The sequence below is a fragment of the Gymnogyps californianus genome, chromosome 10 (assembly GCF_018139145.2).
Source record: "Gymnogyps californianus isolate 813 chromosome 10, ASM1813914v2, whole genome shotgun sequence".
Taxonomy (NCBI): Eukaryota; Metazoa; Chordata; class Aves; order Accipitriformes; family Cathartidae; genus Gymnogyps; species Gymnogyps californianus.
Window position 1 is genome coordinate 19,939,907 of NC_059480.1, and position 15,281 is coordinate 19,955,187.

Here is a 15,281-nt window from a genome sequence, read left to right on the forward strand (position 1 = left end):
TACACAAAACCCCCTGTACATTGTAAGTAAACTGTAGTTCACTGATTTCATTGCTACAGAAAAATGCCAAAAAGCAAGCCAATGTCTGAATGCAGTGGGTCACCAGTTTGGTCATATTCTAATATGTTATTGTTATGGTCACAAGGAGACAATAAAATGTGTGTAGGAGGACACAGAGAGAAAATATTCTTTGACAGCAACAAAGGTGTACATATTTTGTGCACTTTCTGAAATTTTCTACAACTAATATACATTTCTCTTTTTTTTTTTTTTTTTTTCTTTTCTGAATATTTCTGAATGCCCTTCTTTCCTGAGCAGAGGAATCTAAAAGTTTCGGTAACATTTCAGGCTGACTGTTTATCTTCTAATTCTGTATGACTATTCAGTGAACCCAATCCTGCTCCTGTGGAAGTCTAATGAGAGTTTGGGTACTGCATTCCCTGGGAACTGGATGGAGCCTCCAACTACTGACTTTGTAAGGCTTCAGCCATGCAAAACCCTGCTGGCACAAGTAAGGCATAAGAGCAAAAATAAAAATTCTGCCTCTTTGAAATGTTTAACCACGGCTCATTTGTTAATACAGTAGTTGAAAGGTGAAAAAACCACCCACTGATTCTGAAAAGTATGGAAACAGGTATTATTTTTTTGGACTGCAATGCCTTCACTAGCTGTTAGCTTTAGAAATATTTAGACATAAATCAGTTTTGTCCCAAAATAGAGTCCAAAAGAAAGAATCGTCAGAAACTGGAACAAAGTCCTGCATTGTGCTCTATAAAATACTTGTCGAGATTTTTCACTAGAGGGCACTACCACATCATCACCAAAAGGCACCAAGGACAAAGGACAAGAGTGGCCTGGTTGTTTAACTTGCACAGTCTGCACAGGCTACTTTATGGTTTGAGAAACAAATTTTAATCACATCGCAGAAATGATTTTTTTTTTATAGTAGTGGGACTTCAATAATCGGTTATATTATTAAACAGTTAGTACATGGAGCCTTCACACCATAAAGTTCTGACTCTTTAGGCTGTAGAGCTCATTAAAAATAGTCTGCACTGAGTTAGCAGTTCTCATCAAAACAATTCAAGGAGGCTGTATTTGGGAATTACACTTCTGAATTAGCACAACAAATAAGGAATAATATGGGGCATAAGGCAAAGGAAACTTACACTTGGGCTACTTCCTTTCTTTGTATTCAGTGCTGCTCACAGGCACCCTGCCCAAATGAGGTTAGGGGAAACTGGGAATTACAGGGGGAAAATAGGGAGAGAAATATAAGGGAACTATGCTTTTCTCCCAACGAAATGCTACTTGCAACAACCTGTGATAATTGCCTAACTGCATTTATTAAAATAAATGTACCTCACTGAAAAGAAGGTGCAAAAAGATTTAAATGTTTCATGTTTAGGGATTTTTTTTTTTTTAAGTGTTTTCTTTGATGGGTACGCAATGCTTGTTCCACTCAGTGTTAGAGGATAAATACAAATGAAGGTTTTCTTTCAATGCTTCTGGCTGAGAGAAAGCACAGAGGTCGCTTTTAAGGTGACTAGGTTTTAGTTTGAAAATGGTGGGTCCCCTGTTTCTCAGGCTTTGTAGTCCATTGCTATGCACCTGAAAACTTCCCACTGACTTCCAGGGGAAATTTGGCTGCTCAGGAATGCGGGATTGGGCTCCGGAATGGCAATCGCATACAGAGAACTTAACAATGCACAAAAATTTAACCCTTCAATGGAGCTAGTCCCGTGCTTAAAGCTATTCATCCGTTTATTACCCTGCTTCATATAGAAGACAGCAAGCAATGCATTTGTTATATTAGAAAATTATAAGGAAAAACACCAGTGGGGTGGTTGGGGTTTTTTTGAAACCATGTGGTTCATCCAAACATCTAGGTTCTTAAGCCTTCATCTGATCTAAATCTGATTTCTGAAAGCTCTTGAAACTTGGCATCTCATTTAGGGCGCAATCCAACTCGTTTTAACCAGATAAGAATTCAGCCATTTATAATTGCAGTTAGAGGCAAGCCCATGATTATAAAGGCCCACTAAATTCCTGCACTGTGCCTGGAACTCTGTGAGTACTTCATTAGTGAAACGTTATTGCTAAATTTAATTTAAAAATCAGTTTATTGAAATTATTAAAACTGACCTGCTTATGGCATCCATCAGATGGAATGGCAGCCTACTAAAATGGTCTCATTTAAATAGGGCTGGGAGAAAAGCAGAGGTGTTTCTGACTTGAAGGCCTCCTATGTCAGATAGCAACGAACATCAACAAAAGTTGCTTATAAGCTGTAGACAAAACGGCAGCAAAGCAGGGTTAGCGGGTTGCCTATGGGGCCAGAATGTCTGGACTCTACCAAGTGCTGCTGAGGAAAACAGCTTCAAGGCCAGATGGGTTAATTGGGAAGAGAGTCCAGCAGCTGAGAGGGGATCCTGTAGGATGAGCACCAAGCTCCGTAATATCTCACTATGACTCTTCATTATAGGAGCAATAACAGACCCTTTGGCTATGGAGAAAGTGCAACTGAAGTAATATTAAAAAAAGAAGCCGAGTCCCAAGGTTTTGGCAATTGTATGTTTTCCTATTATGGGTTATGGAAAACTAGCCCTGTGCAGACAAGCCTGGGAAGGGATGAGTGAGCAGAATGCAATGTCTTTCCTAATATAAACAGATTATTTTGCATTATGGCAGATTTAGGAATGTAAAATGTTCACTCTGTAGCTAGTTAAAGGCTTACCATAATTGCTCTACTACTGCTATTGCTACAGGATTCCCTGTCTCGTTCGACTGGTGGATGTTGCTTGGCTTCCAGACTCTGTTTGCAGGGGGTTGCTAGAGATGGAAAGGAGGAGATCTGAGGACAGATCCTCTATACATGGTGCCACAGACATTCTGCGTTGTACAACAGTTCATAACTCACTTAATCCAGGCTGAGAACACGCCTTAGAAACGCACAGAATCCAAAACATGAAAGGGAGCCTTTGTCTCCTCCCTTTCCAGATGAGCAGCTGTTTGGGCAGCACAAGAATATGAGACAGGGAAAAACCTAGCCAGACTGAAGCCAACAGCAAAACATCACTGGATGTCAGAGGATTCAGAGTTTCACCCGAGACAGTACTGGCTGAGCACTGAAAATTGAGTAAATTCCCTTTGCCTGGGCCTGCATCTCAAAACAGAGGTCTCAAGCCCAGCGACTGAGCATTCAGCTGGGGCAAATATGTTTCTGGAATAAGAAACTCAACCACTATCTATTATGTACAAGTGAGATACTTTGCAATCCAAGGTCAAAACTCTAGCTTCAAGCAACCCAAGTATTTTGTGTGGAAAGACAGATGTAGGTTCAAATTTAGTTACCAATTCATGCGTCAATATGAGATCAACCCAAAAAGCAGAATCCAAACACTCCCAAAATTTGGACAAGAATTCTAGTTTGGGCTTGCAAGCAGGTCTGCATGTTCAAATAGATAGTTAAAGACAACCTGGCTTCTTTTGTCAGAGAAACACTTTCTTAACTCTGCCAGCAGCGCTTCAGACTGTCTGACGTTTCGTGTGGTATCTTTTTTTCAAACACAGAATTGAAGGGGAAAAAAAAATCCTTAACATAATGTCTTTAGGGCTTTTGTTTTGTTTTTGCAACTTTTCTGTTTCTGAAAAGAGCACCGAGTAATCTGTTGATGAGAGAAGGAAAAATATATTTAAGCAAGGAAAAACATGCCGCTACAGTAAAACTGTGTCAGATTCTATTAATTCAGTTTTTCATTGTCTGATATTTCCAGGCACAGTGGGCTTTTTGGTAGACCTCTGAGCTCTGTTTTCTAACAGAGGCATAGCACAGGGCCTGTCAGGAAGAGGCAGCGCTCTCATTGTTATACACCTCAAAGAGACAATATAGTCCTCATGCCTTCAGAAGGGCCAGGACTGAACCCCAAAACAACAGCCCTGTCTTCCTTTAAAAGGGTGAGCAAAGCTCAGCCAAAGCCTTGTTAGTGCATGCCTATGAATTATTCCCTCATCGAGTGGCCAATCACACTACACTAATATCATGGGCACATTCTGCTTTGTTAGCAATACTGAATTCCACTGCGGCACTAATGAAGAACCAGTCCTCATGTAAGACATGATATATCCAGTATGTGTCTATTCTGCTATGAAATGATTTCCTTTTGTCAAGAGTGTTACGAGATTACTAACTGGAAAATACTTAAACACAACACAAGGAGGAAAATGTCTCTCTTTTGGGGAAGTTGCATGAACACACAGTAATGTAATTCCAATACAAAAAAATCTATCTAGTCAATATTAAGCATCTGTCCTTGGTGTGTGAGCCAAGGAGGCACCAAGCCTTTTACAAGGCACTGCTACAGAAGTTGGTTCTTTATCTGTAGAGTTTGGAGTGAGGAGAGGTTTTGGCAGTCCCTGGTTCTATCCGCAGTGTTTTGCAAAGTTCACCTAAGTAGCATCGTAGTTTACCTGTTGGATTAGGTGAAACTGGATCCTTTCCAGCTCGATATCAAATTTCATAGGTAGCAAAACCAAGAATAACAACAGGTTCATTTGTATTATTTTGGAAGCACCCCATGAGGCCAAGGGCAAGCCTGGGACTCATCAGGCAGAGCAGGTGATTGCTGCACACCGCATTACTGCACACTTCAAGGAAGTGCCTTTTGCCTAGTCTCTCCTCCCCCCGCTCGCATCGCAATCAAGCATAATAAAATCCAAAAGAAACAGGAAAAGAAATCAAGTTATAGCCAGACGTGTTGCACTGAGTTAAAACACAGTGACCTACAAAATAAATTTCCTGAAGCTAACTTCTAGTTCAGCCTCAATAATTTCTATCTGCCTGAAGGAACGTCTCTCTAAGACTGCATGTCCCTCACTAACATCAGCAGTAGTGAAATAAATTATAAGGACTGTGTGGGGTGAAAAAATGCTGAATCTAATCTGTACCTATATCTCAGAAAAATCTCTGTTGTTATTTTAAATTTCAGAGCAATATGAATTCCACTCTGAATGCCCCAAAAGTAAAAAGTGTAACTGGTACCAATCAACACATCCAGTTCTAATGCCCCTTTGCCCAGCTATTTTTGCACAAAATATCCAAGTTCTTCCAAAACAAAATTAATTCCGAAACTGATCCAAAGCTTTCTGAAATCATCAGGATTCTTTTCACAGATTTCGAAGGGTTTTCAATCTGGTCTGTTAAGTGAGTCATTAATCGTTTTTAAAATTGGAAGAGCTGATTTAGCATGCAGTTAAGGATTTGAGAACATGTACACAGAAACCAGTAGGATTTTCTAAAGTCTTCAATGCTGTCCAAGCTCTTCTCTCATTTAGGTCAGCAGAAGTCCTAACACTCAGTGTTTTTTAAAATTCCTCCATGCTGCTTAAATTTAGCCACATTAATCCTTCAGTACTGGAAAAAGACTATACATCTCCATACAGGGCCTGATCCTTTCTAATTTACACGAGTAATGTCATATGCTTACCGGTCTTGGTGGGATTATTCCTCAGTGTCCACTTCCACAATATCAATAATAATTTATAGGAATCCCATAGCAAGATGTGTTATTCATCACAGGCTGCTTGCATATATTCTTCCTTCCTGATTCTATAATACCCCTTGCTGTGGATGATTTGGGTTCATTATATTCCAAGCCATTTCTTTTTCCTTTATTATTATATCATTATGTGAAGTAAAACTCAATAATAATTTTAAATAAGCTTGTGTATTCCACTTCACCAGTGCTGACAGACAAAATGTCACTTATTGCTTCTTTTTTGTTAAGAAGTTACTATTCTCTCTCAGTTGCATAATCCTAACACAAAGTAAAGGGTATTTGAGGGTTTGTTTAAAATGATTCAGTTTCATTATACTGCTACAAGTGGTGCTGACAGCAAAACCACTTGCCTAAAATAAAATGAAACATAAAGGATTTCTTTTCTTGCATATGGAAAGTTGTGCAGGCCACCTTATTGCATTTGCTAGTTTTACGCAAGTAATCCCACTATCTCAAATTTCACTCCATTTCTACCAACTCAACAACAAACTTCCTGTATTATTGCATACAACATTTTTAATTTTTATGTGTTAGTAAACAGTTCTCTCTGCTGTTCATTACAGATTTTATGATGGCTACATTCTACCTCAAAGTCAAATTTGTCTTCCTTCTCCTTGATAATAGTCTACAGCAACCCAACAGGCAGAATTTAGTCCCGGCTTGTCCAGGACATAGATGAGTTTGAGAAGTCTACCATTTCTTAAAGGAAAATCATAGATGAGAGCAATAACCAGAAGAAATCATTTCAAACTTCCATAGTTAAAGAAAAAAGGTGCTCAACTATTTATTAATTAGAGGGAACGTTTACTTCAGTGGCTGCCCTACTCAGCAACATTAAAATAAAATATTTTCTTCTGCAAAGAAAACCTCAGCCATGGCTATTCCCTGAGGATGCTGATCTCGCTTCTGCAACCATGCCAGTCAAACAGGAAGAGATCAACGTACTGCAATGAAAGGGACAGTATGTAAGTAATTTTTAAGATGTCATGCATGCAGACCCAGCTGCTCAGCCATTATGGTTGTTAGTATTTGGCCCTTTGCCACCAGCTGACAGCCAAGCAGAAAACGAACCATAAGGGTTAAATCACATCTACTTATAGACCAAACTTGCTGGCCCAAGGCATACTGCAAAGGTGGCCAAGAAAAGCAAGAGTGCAGGGAATTAGCCTTTTACCGTAACATTTGCAGTAGGAAAACGGCAAGCTGATCAGGAGGTAATTCCTCTTAACTAGGTGTCCAATAAATTGCCTATGAAACCCAGAATAGTTTTTCTGCAATACCACATTCTTGTCATATACTTGATCTGGAGGGGGGTTAAAGATTTTGTTAAAAATATGTGCTGCATAGGTAAAAATCAATCAGCTAACTCAACAGCTTTCTTTTGCCTAATACCCACTCTCTTTGTCTCAAAAGTTAGCTTTTGCAAAGTGAGCACACTTTTGACAAAGATAGAAATTGGGCTACTGATAACACACATATATATATTACCTTCTGCATAGGTTGTTTGGGTTTGTTTATTTATTTGCTAATCAGTTAATTTTTTATGTGGCACTTGAAAATCTGAACAAAATACTTGAAGGGGACAAAGATCATCTGGAGAACTTTCCAGCTCCAGACTAGATAGCTGTGGGCTTTGGTGCCATAGAAAACCCTGTGGAAATATTAGTAGAGGCAGGAGACTTTAGCCACTCTGCAACTGATCTCCTATACTGTACAGAGGAAATCCTCAAAACTAATAAAACCAATGGGTGCTTACTTTCTATAAGAAAGCATCTGATCAGAAAGATCTTATCCTGTGCACACTATTTCATACAGTACCTAAACTGGCACTCTCTGCCTACCCCTCCTGCAGATTCAGAACAGCACCCAAGGCACTGCTATGATTCTTTATGTGAAACAAAAATGCAATATAAATTCAAACCCCGAGATGAACCCCATCGGTTCAGGATTACAGGATAATGATGTTTCTTGACCAGGCTACTCTACTTTTCCAGATACTCAATTATATAAGACTATTAAATAGATAAAGAACATTCAGTTCACAATCACAGTCCCAGGTTACAATGGAAGGAGTAGTAATACAGACATCTGATATCAAGAAAGGTACACACGGGTAACAAGAAGATGTGCTCTTGTGCTTACACGTCCCATTCATCACTTATTGAAGAACACTCACAGGAGATCACATTGGCTTCTTGTTAACATCAAGAACCACTGAGCTCTCTGTGCCTCACTCTTTCCTCTCCCTCTGCCATGCAGCAAGGCAGACAGACACGGATACAAACTGATTGTTGATTTTTAAAGTCGAGCAGCAAGTCGCTGCCGTGTGGCTAGGAAATGGGTCTGAGTTATCGCTGCAATAACAGGAAATCCCATAAATGAGGCAAGCTGCTTCTTCCTCTGCACAGCCATCTCTGCCCTCACACCTAAAGGGCTGGTGCTGGGAGGGAAGAGAGACTGTTTTCTTCTTAGTCCAATTTAAGGAGAGATGTTTCTTCCAGTGGACCACAGTCAGTCACGTGACACCTTTCTTGCATGAAGAGAAAGAGAGTCCAGCTGACTGCAGGAACCAGTGAAACCAGAAAAGCTGCAGAGTGGCCAGTGAAAAACACTGCAATGGCTCTGCTGTGGTAATGGCCAACTATGTCAAGGAGCGGTAAGGATGAAGAGATCCTATAGGACCAAACAGAGACGCTTGGCGAGGAGTTGGTTGAAAGAACACACACGGTAATGCTAAACCAGTTCAGGAAAATGCATTCATTTGTTGTTCAAAAGTAGATGCACAGCACAGTAAATATGAAGTACTGTTACTGTAACTGTAAATTAATGTCCCTTTACTTGATTTCACCCTTAAAATACCTAAAACCTGGTAGTCCTAAATAATTCAGAGCATAGAATATAAGTAAATCTTAATTGTCAGATTAGGAATATTTTTGTAGCCATAAAGATGTGACAGATACTAGTGAACGAAAGGCTACAATATTCAGGCTGTTGGAAAACCTGTTTTCTAAGTATCCACAGGGTTCAGAATCACTGGAACATATGAGAGAAATATGTACAAGAAACAGAGCCATATTTAGTCCTCACGTCTGTGACAGGCAGAGATCGTGAGAGGAATGCTTTTATAAATAAAAGGGACCCATGTTGTTAAGCTTCTCTCCTCACTCCAGGCCAGGTAAATCTCACAAGAGAAATAAACGTGTGTGTTCTGAAAGCGCTGGAGATTATATGAAGAACCAGAGAAAAAGCAAAAGCTACACTGACCCAAAAAGACACAGAGGCAGCAAACAGCACTAATGTTTCTGTGGCTGCAGAGCCGAAGGCAACTTGTCCTCTCTCATTATGACTGAGTGGGATCGGTTCATATAAACTTGGGATGTTCACATACAAAGAGGTTATTGCACGACCTCTGATTCATGGTAACTGTCTGTGCATGTGCTCTAAGCTTGCAGCTCAGGTAACTGGAATTAGCTAATTCCTCTCTTTCATTCAGAGCAGAGGGCTAAGCCAACATGAATTACTTCACATTTTTCAGGAGCTAAAAGCATGCATGCAAGATCATGGTAGATCAGTTGATGTGCAGGAAATGTTTACCACATATAAGCTTTCACTTGTGTTTATGTTTTGAGTTCCTCTTTAATATCGACAGGGAGATATTTCTTTTATTTGTATCTTTACACATGTTAAAAAGGAGTCCTTGGCACATATACTGGGAAGGAATAATCATGGCTGGTTGATGCTAAAACACGTTTTCCGGCTATAGCACAGATACAAGACAAGATACCACTTCTCCCCCAAACCTTGCCTTTTTAGCAAAGGCAAATGACTACATATTCAGACTGTGCTCTCACCTGGGGTTCTCATCATCTGGGCTTCTTCCTGGTTGTGCTCAGCTCTGCTTCACTTCAAATCTGGGCTTGCATTCTGCACTCACTGGGTTGATCAAACTTCAGCTAACCATGCTAGACCATCTCTCCACTTCTCATCAGCTTCTCCTATTCCACCAAGTAAGATACTTCAATGCTGCCTCAAATCAGACTGATTTCCAGTGCCAATTATATAGCACATTGATGGCAACCACCTGCCAATGCTGAGTCTTTTGGTTGGTATCTGACAGACATTGGATGTGAGGTGCTATGATGTGCTCCAGCTTGGGAGATAGATCCTACCAGCGGGACTCTGTCACCACTTAAAGTTTCATTAGCTCTGAATCATCAGAATAATATTGCTCCACAAAGCAATTTCTAAAAACAGAAGCTCAAAATTTAAGAATATTCTCCCCAGGCTGACATTATCATTCAAATTTAGCTTCTTTGTGATCTTTTTCATTTGTGAATCTGAATGTACTGTGTAAAACTGGGGAAACAGACAAGAAAGAAGGAACCTGTTTCACTGATGTTGCATAGAAGGACAGAAGAAAACCCAGAAACAGAAAGCACAAATCTTGCACTTTCATATTCAGAGTCACTCTGACAGGTCCTACCTACATACCAACAAAATTAATATCTAAAATTAATTGCAACTCAGCTGCATGTGGCCCTAAAAGAAGAAATTGACCATAGAGAAGCTTGAAGACATTTACAAATGCATTCACTTTTTTTCCTACCCAGAATAATCTATGAATTTGAGTTGCAACTTGTTCTTTCCGAATTTCTGTGCCTAAAGAAACATTCAAACAATTCTCTTCTAACATCTATGTATTATAAAGAAAGATTTTCATCATATCATCATTTAAAATTACACCTAGAAAGACAGAAGCCAGGGGATTCACTGATCTTTTAGCTCTTTATAATTTGTGGGCAAATGCACACCATTATATTACAATGCTTTAATATAATAGAAAATGTAGCTTGAAGATACCTTAAAATAAACCAAACTTGACTGTGTTGGTGAGCTATTGTGATAAAAAATTAACATGTTTGGGAAAGTCTGATTTGCATTACACAGTGCCTGTAATCAAATTACCTCTAAATGTTATGCCATGTCACACTGTGTTTGAGATGTTGCTGTCAGAAACGCATACATACGCTTTGCAGTTTGACTCAACCTGGCTTCCTTTTAAGCGATCATGTATGCCTCTGAGCCATTTCAGCCAAACGGTGGTAAAATACAGAGGTTGGCAATTCAATTTCATTCAACCTTTCAAGAAGGAAAGAGCAGATAAGCTTTGCTTGTTCGTGTCAATGATAATATTCAGCGCAGCCTAAATCTAATTCAATAGGTTCGTTCCCGCTCTCTTGTCACGCTGTCATTTGTGAACCCGGTCCCCCGCCGCCCCCTCCCCGTTCCAGTGGCAGCAAAACTTTCCGAAGTGCTTAACCCACGGCCACGGCCACCTCCCTGGCGGACGGCACCGCGGTTTAAAACCAGCCCTGGGTTTTGTGTGCAGGGACAGGCTAGGCCAGCTCAGGTGGCGGCTGCCGGACACCGTCTCCGCTGACCTCATTGCAGCCACAGATGTTTACTGCACTTTCGGCAATCTGCAGAAAGCAGAGCAGTAAAGTAGGCCAGCTTGCGGGAAGGCTGTTACCCACAATTCAGGGAAAAATGCTGGATAGTTCCCACTAGGTTGTGGTCGGCTAGGAAACGGCAACTTATTAATCTTGTGTCAGAGGGCCAGCTGCAAGCCTGGCAGTTACCATATTTCACCACCAACTCCATGTCTGGACAGCCATTGTCTTTTTTATGAAAAACTCCACAAATCAGCTGCTTTTTTCCCCCTTCTACGTGCAAAAATGGAGCTTGGGGGCTGAGGTGGCTCTGGCGCATCATCCACACGGCGGTCAGGTTTGCTAATTCAGAGCGACTGTTTAGTTTCCAACTTTAATGATATTCCCTCAGCATATCACTATGGTTGCCTGGCGACCGGATTTGAGCTAGGCCTCTCATTTGATTCCCACACATCAGACCCTGAAAAGCACTTTTTTTCCTCCCTCCGCTTTTGATTCTGGCTCCTCTGAAACCCTTCCCCCTGCGGTGTCGGTATGGGTGGGCAGCGCGGTGGCAGAACAAGGCCAGGGGTGACGGGAGGCCTGGAGGCTCCTGGTCACACATCAAGGCCTGGAAACAAAGCCGCCAGGAGCCCTTCCTGACAAACACAAATTCCCTTCAGAAAAAGCAAATTTGGTCTTCCCTTCGTAGCGTGGGTGTCATTTTAAGACTTTCCTTAGACACTTTACTAAATCTGACGCTTTCCATTGTTTTTCGGGCCGTTTCTCACAAAAGGCTTCCTATTATCAACAAGTTGCTATTGGAGTAAGCAAACAGCTTGTGAAGGCCTGAAATAATCTAATAAGCGATGGGCTTGCGTGCTTTATGTACCCACATCTTTATAGGATACAAAGTTTGTTTGGATAAATAATTTTCCACTTTAGTTTGCTTAGTTTCAATTAAAGCACTCTTTTAAAATGAATGTTTTTGCTTAGCTCCTCACCCTCCCCCCAACCACACACACAAACTCACTCTACAAAGTATAGTATAGCCATAAATACATTTTTCATAAGCTATTCTAGCCCAAACAAAAGAATTCTTAAAACATTCTGCTTCCTGGTGCAATTACAGGTCTGATCAATAAGACGGGTACAAGGGCTACGTTGACTTCCTTATTCTTCTCTTGGCTACGACTGAAAGTCTTCACAAAGTTAAAGGATTGACTTCACTGGAAGCCAGATCAGCTTACACCAACTTAAGGTTTAGTCCTGCATCTTTAATGTGCTGTGGCAAAAAAAATGTTGTTAGCTATAACAAATGTTTGTTAAAGAGTTCTACGAACAAAACACAGAATTATTTCAGTAACTGAAAAAATATCATGCTGAAATAACATAAATCAGATGGAGAAAGAAGAAACGTCACCGGGTATATATTTAATACATAACATAAATCATTTTCAAAGATTACCGTTGAGGAAAATGCAGTTAGCTGGGTAATTTACTCAAGGTTCGATATGAGTACCACAGAAATAGTTGAAATACAATGTTCTGCTGCTTGTTTGCATGAATTTCAGATCATTCCCTTTACAGCCTGTTGATGGATATGAAAAGTCATAGTTATTTGTTGTAAACTACTACTTAAATGTCTACTAGTGCTAAGCACAGACTCACTAAAGTTAATGGCAATGCATCAATAGCAGGAGTAGATCAAACCTTGTTAGCCTATACGGTACCTGAATTGCCTCATCTGTTGTACTGATTGCAGTCTCATGTTGTTTAGAGATTCTCAAAAATCCCCAACTCCTCAAGTTATTTAGTTACAGGAGAACCTTAGCTCATTATTTTTTAAAGAAGTTCATAGCCCTTGTGTGTGAAGAAAATGTGAACTGTTGTTCAAAAAACCCAGACAACTGATAGTTCCTTATGCTTAGAGGTTTTGTTTTTGAGATTTCCTGATTTTTCATAAAACTTCCACATTGCAAGGAGGGACACACAGTTTCTCTGTATATATCTGGCAGTCCTGACTACCCCTGATGAGAGACATTCAGCTTTAACTTGTTGCTATCACAACCCAGGATAAGAGTGTGTTGGGCACGGACTGTCCAATGACCACCTCAGACTAGAGATCTCAGTTGTCATGTGCGGTACCATTTGAGTATTGCATGGTGAAATAAAAAAAATAGTACAATGATAATATGAAACCATGTTAGTTTACAGGGCAAGAATGATGCAGTGGGATTTCAGAGTGTGAGGTTTCTCTCTCTCCCTCTGTCCTCAATTGGTCCCCCACTTGTCAGTAAAGTGATCTCACTACGACATATGGAGGACCTTTCAAATGACTGTCTCAGAAAGGACTGTCACTCTGTGGTCCAGGCTGAAAAGCAGAGCAGACTGCTGGGCATAACCTTCTCTACATGGCAGCGGTAGAAGCACCTCATCCCTATTCACCCTATCCTGGCCTTCCCAGTCCTCATGGAATATAGAGCTGTCTCCTACAGTCCAGTCTGTATCCTAACTAATAACATTAGGGTTACCTGACACCTCATATGTTTTGCACTACCTGTTATAATAGGATGCTATGCCATTTATAGCTTGTTACATCCTCTTTCGAGGTTCTCAGCTGAGAAGAAGTTCAGTTCCAGAAATGGGACTTGCAATTGGAAGTAGTCATATCTTAGAAAATCTATTGAGAAAAAAGGTTGCCAGCTAGGAAATGTAGGGTATACATTGCTAGAGCTCCACAGCCATGCAGAAAAGTCTCAAAAGCTAGTAATGTATTTGCACTCTGCGAGTCAAAGTAATTTTCCAAGGAGTTGTGGACATATGAAACAAGGAGTTTATTTCATGGCAGACAATGCTGGTGGTGCAAGCTATCATCTTTGAATGCTAACTCCTACAGGACAGAAAGTAAGTTCTGGGGCAGGAGTGAATTGTTTTGCAGATCTACGCTGAGACAAATAGTGCTCAGTTACATCAATAACAGTATCAGAGAAATGTCCTCATTTTCACACTGGTGGGAAGGAGAATTTTGCCCACTGCATAGTATTTCATGGGAAATGCAATTAAAAAAATGTCAGCGTATTGGAACACTTCAAAATACATTTAGACTAGTCTAGCTCTAATTAAATGTAGCTCAAATGCACCTTATGAAATGTATGCTCACATGAACATAGAAAGGATTTAGATGTGTAGTCCCCATTACTATCTGCAAATTTCCTTGTTGGGAGAACAGATGTCTGATTTTGTGTTAGAGCCAAAAGTAGGACTTCTAACCTTTCTCTCTCTCCCTTAACCTAGAGCAGCTACCAGATCCTTACCTTTTAGCCAGCAACAACTGAGTCTTCACAAGTTAACAGATTTAAACTAAGTCTTTTTTTTTTTAAATCAATCATTTGCAATAGCTGTTATCACTGAAGATCCACTACCTGCTGCAACGTTTCTCACTTACTTATTAAGTTGTTAAGGAAGCCGTTTTGTACAGTACACTCCTGACATGTTAAAAAAGAATGTTTTCAGATTAGTGTTCAAGCTTCATTTTTCTTTTTGCTGAAAGTTTTAATTAATACATTAAACACATTGTAGCTGTGCAGATGGATAAAGGAGATATCTATTTATACATTCTATTGATTCAGTTATTCTAATGTTTAGTAGCATTATACTATACGTGCAACAAGAGCATGGTGCCCTTTGAGAATTGCTTCCATATTGTTGAGTCTAAATTGAAATACACACACACACACAAAATCCCATCTGCAATAATGGGATGTATACCACATTAAATTACCCTCCCTTAGCCACTGGAAGTATTTTCAAGAAAGAAAGGTAAATGTTCAATACTGCTTTGCTGCTGGAAGGCAGGCTCTTGGTGCACTCTGGACATAGGATTGCCCTGTAGTTATCTCACATCCTTCCAGCTCTGGAAGAGCACCCAAAAGGTAAATTTGCCAAATACGTGCTTTATCTGAAAGCTTTATTCTCTCCTATTGCAAGGAACTAAGACATTAGCATCACTTTAATGGGGTTTTTTTTTTTTTGTTCTTTTGCTGTAACAGTATAGTTTTGGCTTTGGGTTTTCACTAAAGGTCAGAAGTTTGGTATGGAAAGCATATTGGGGACTGTGATAATAGACTCTGGATTTTTCTTAACTGTTATTTAATTGTATGGCTTCCAGTGAACACTGGGGACTGGATTTGATAACCTGGGGACGCCCTTCTGTTTTCTGTGATCCTAAATGAAAGGCAGTGAACATGGCTACAGTCAAAGTGAGTAAGAGACTGCATGAGTATACAGAATT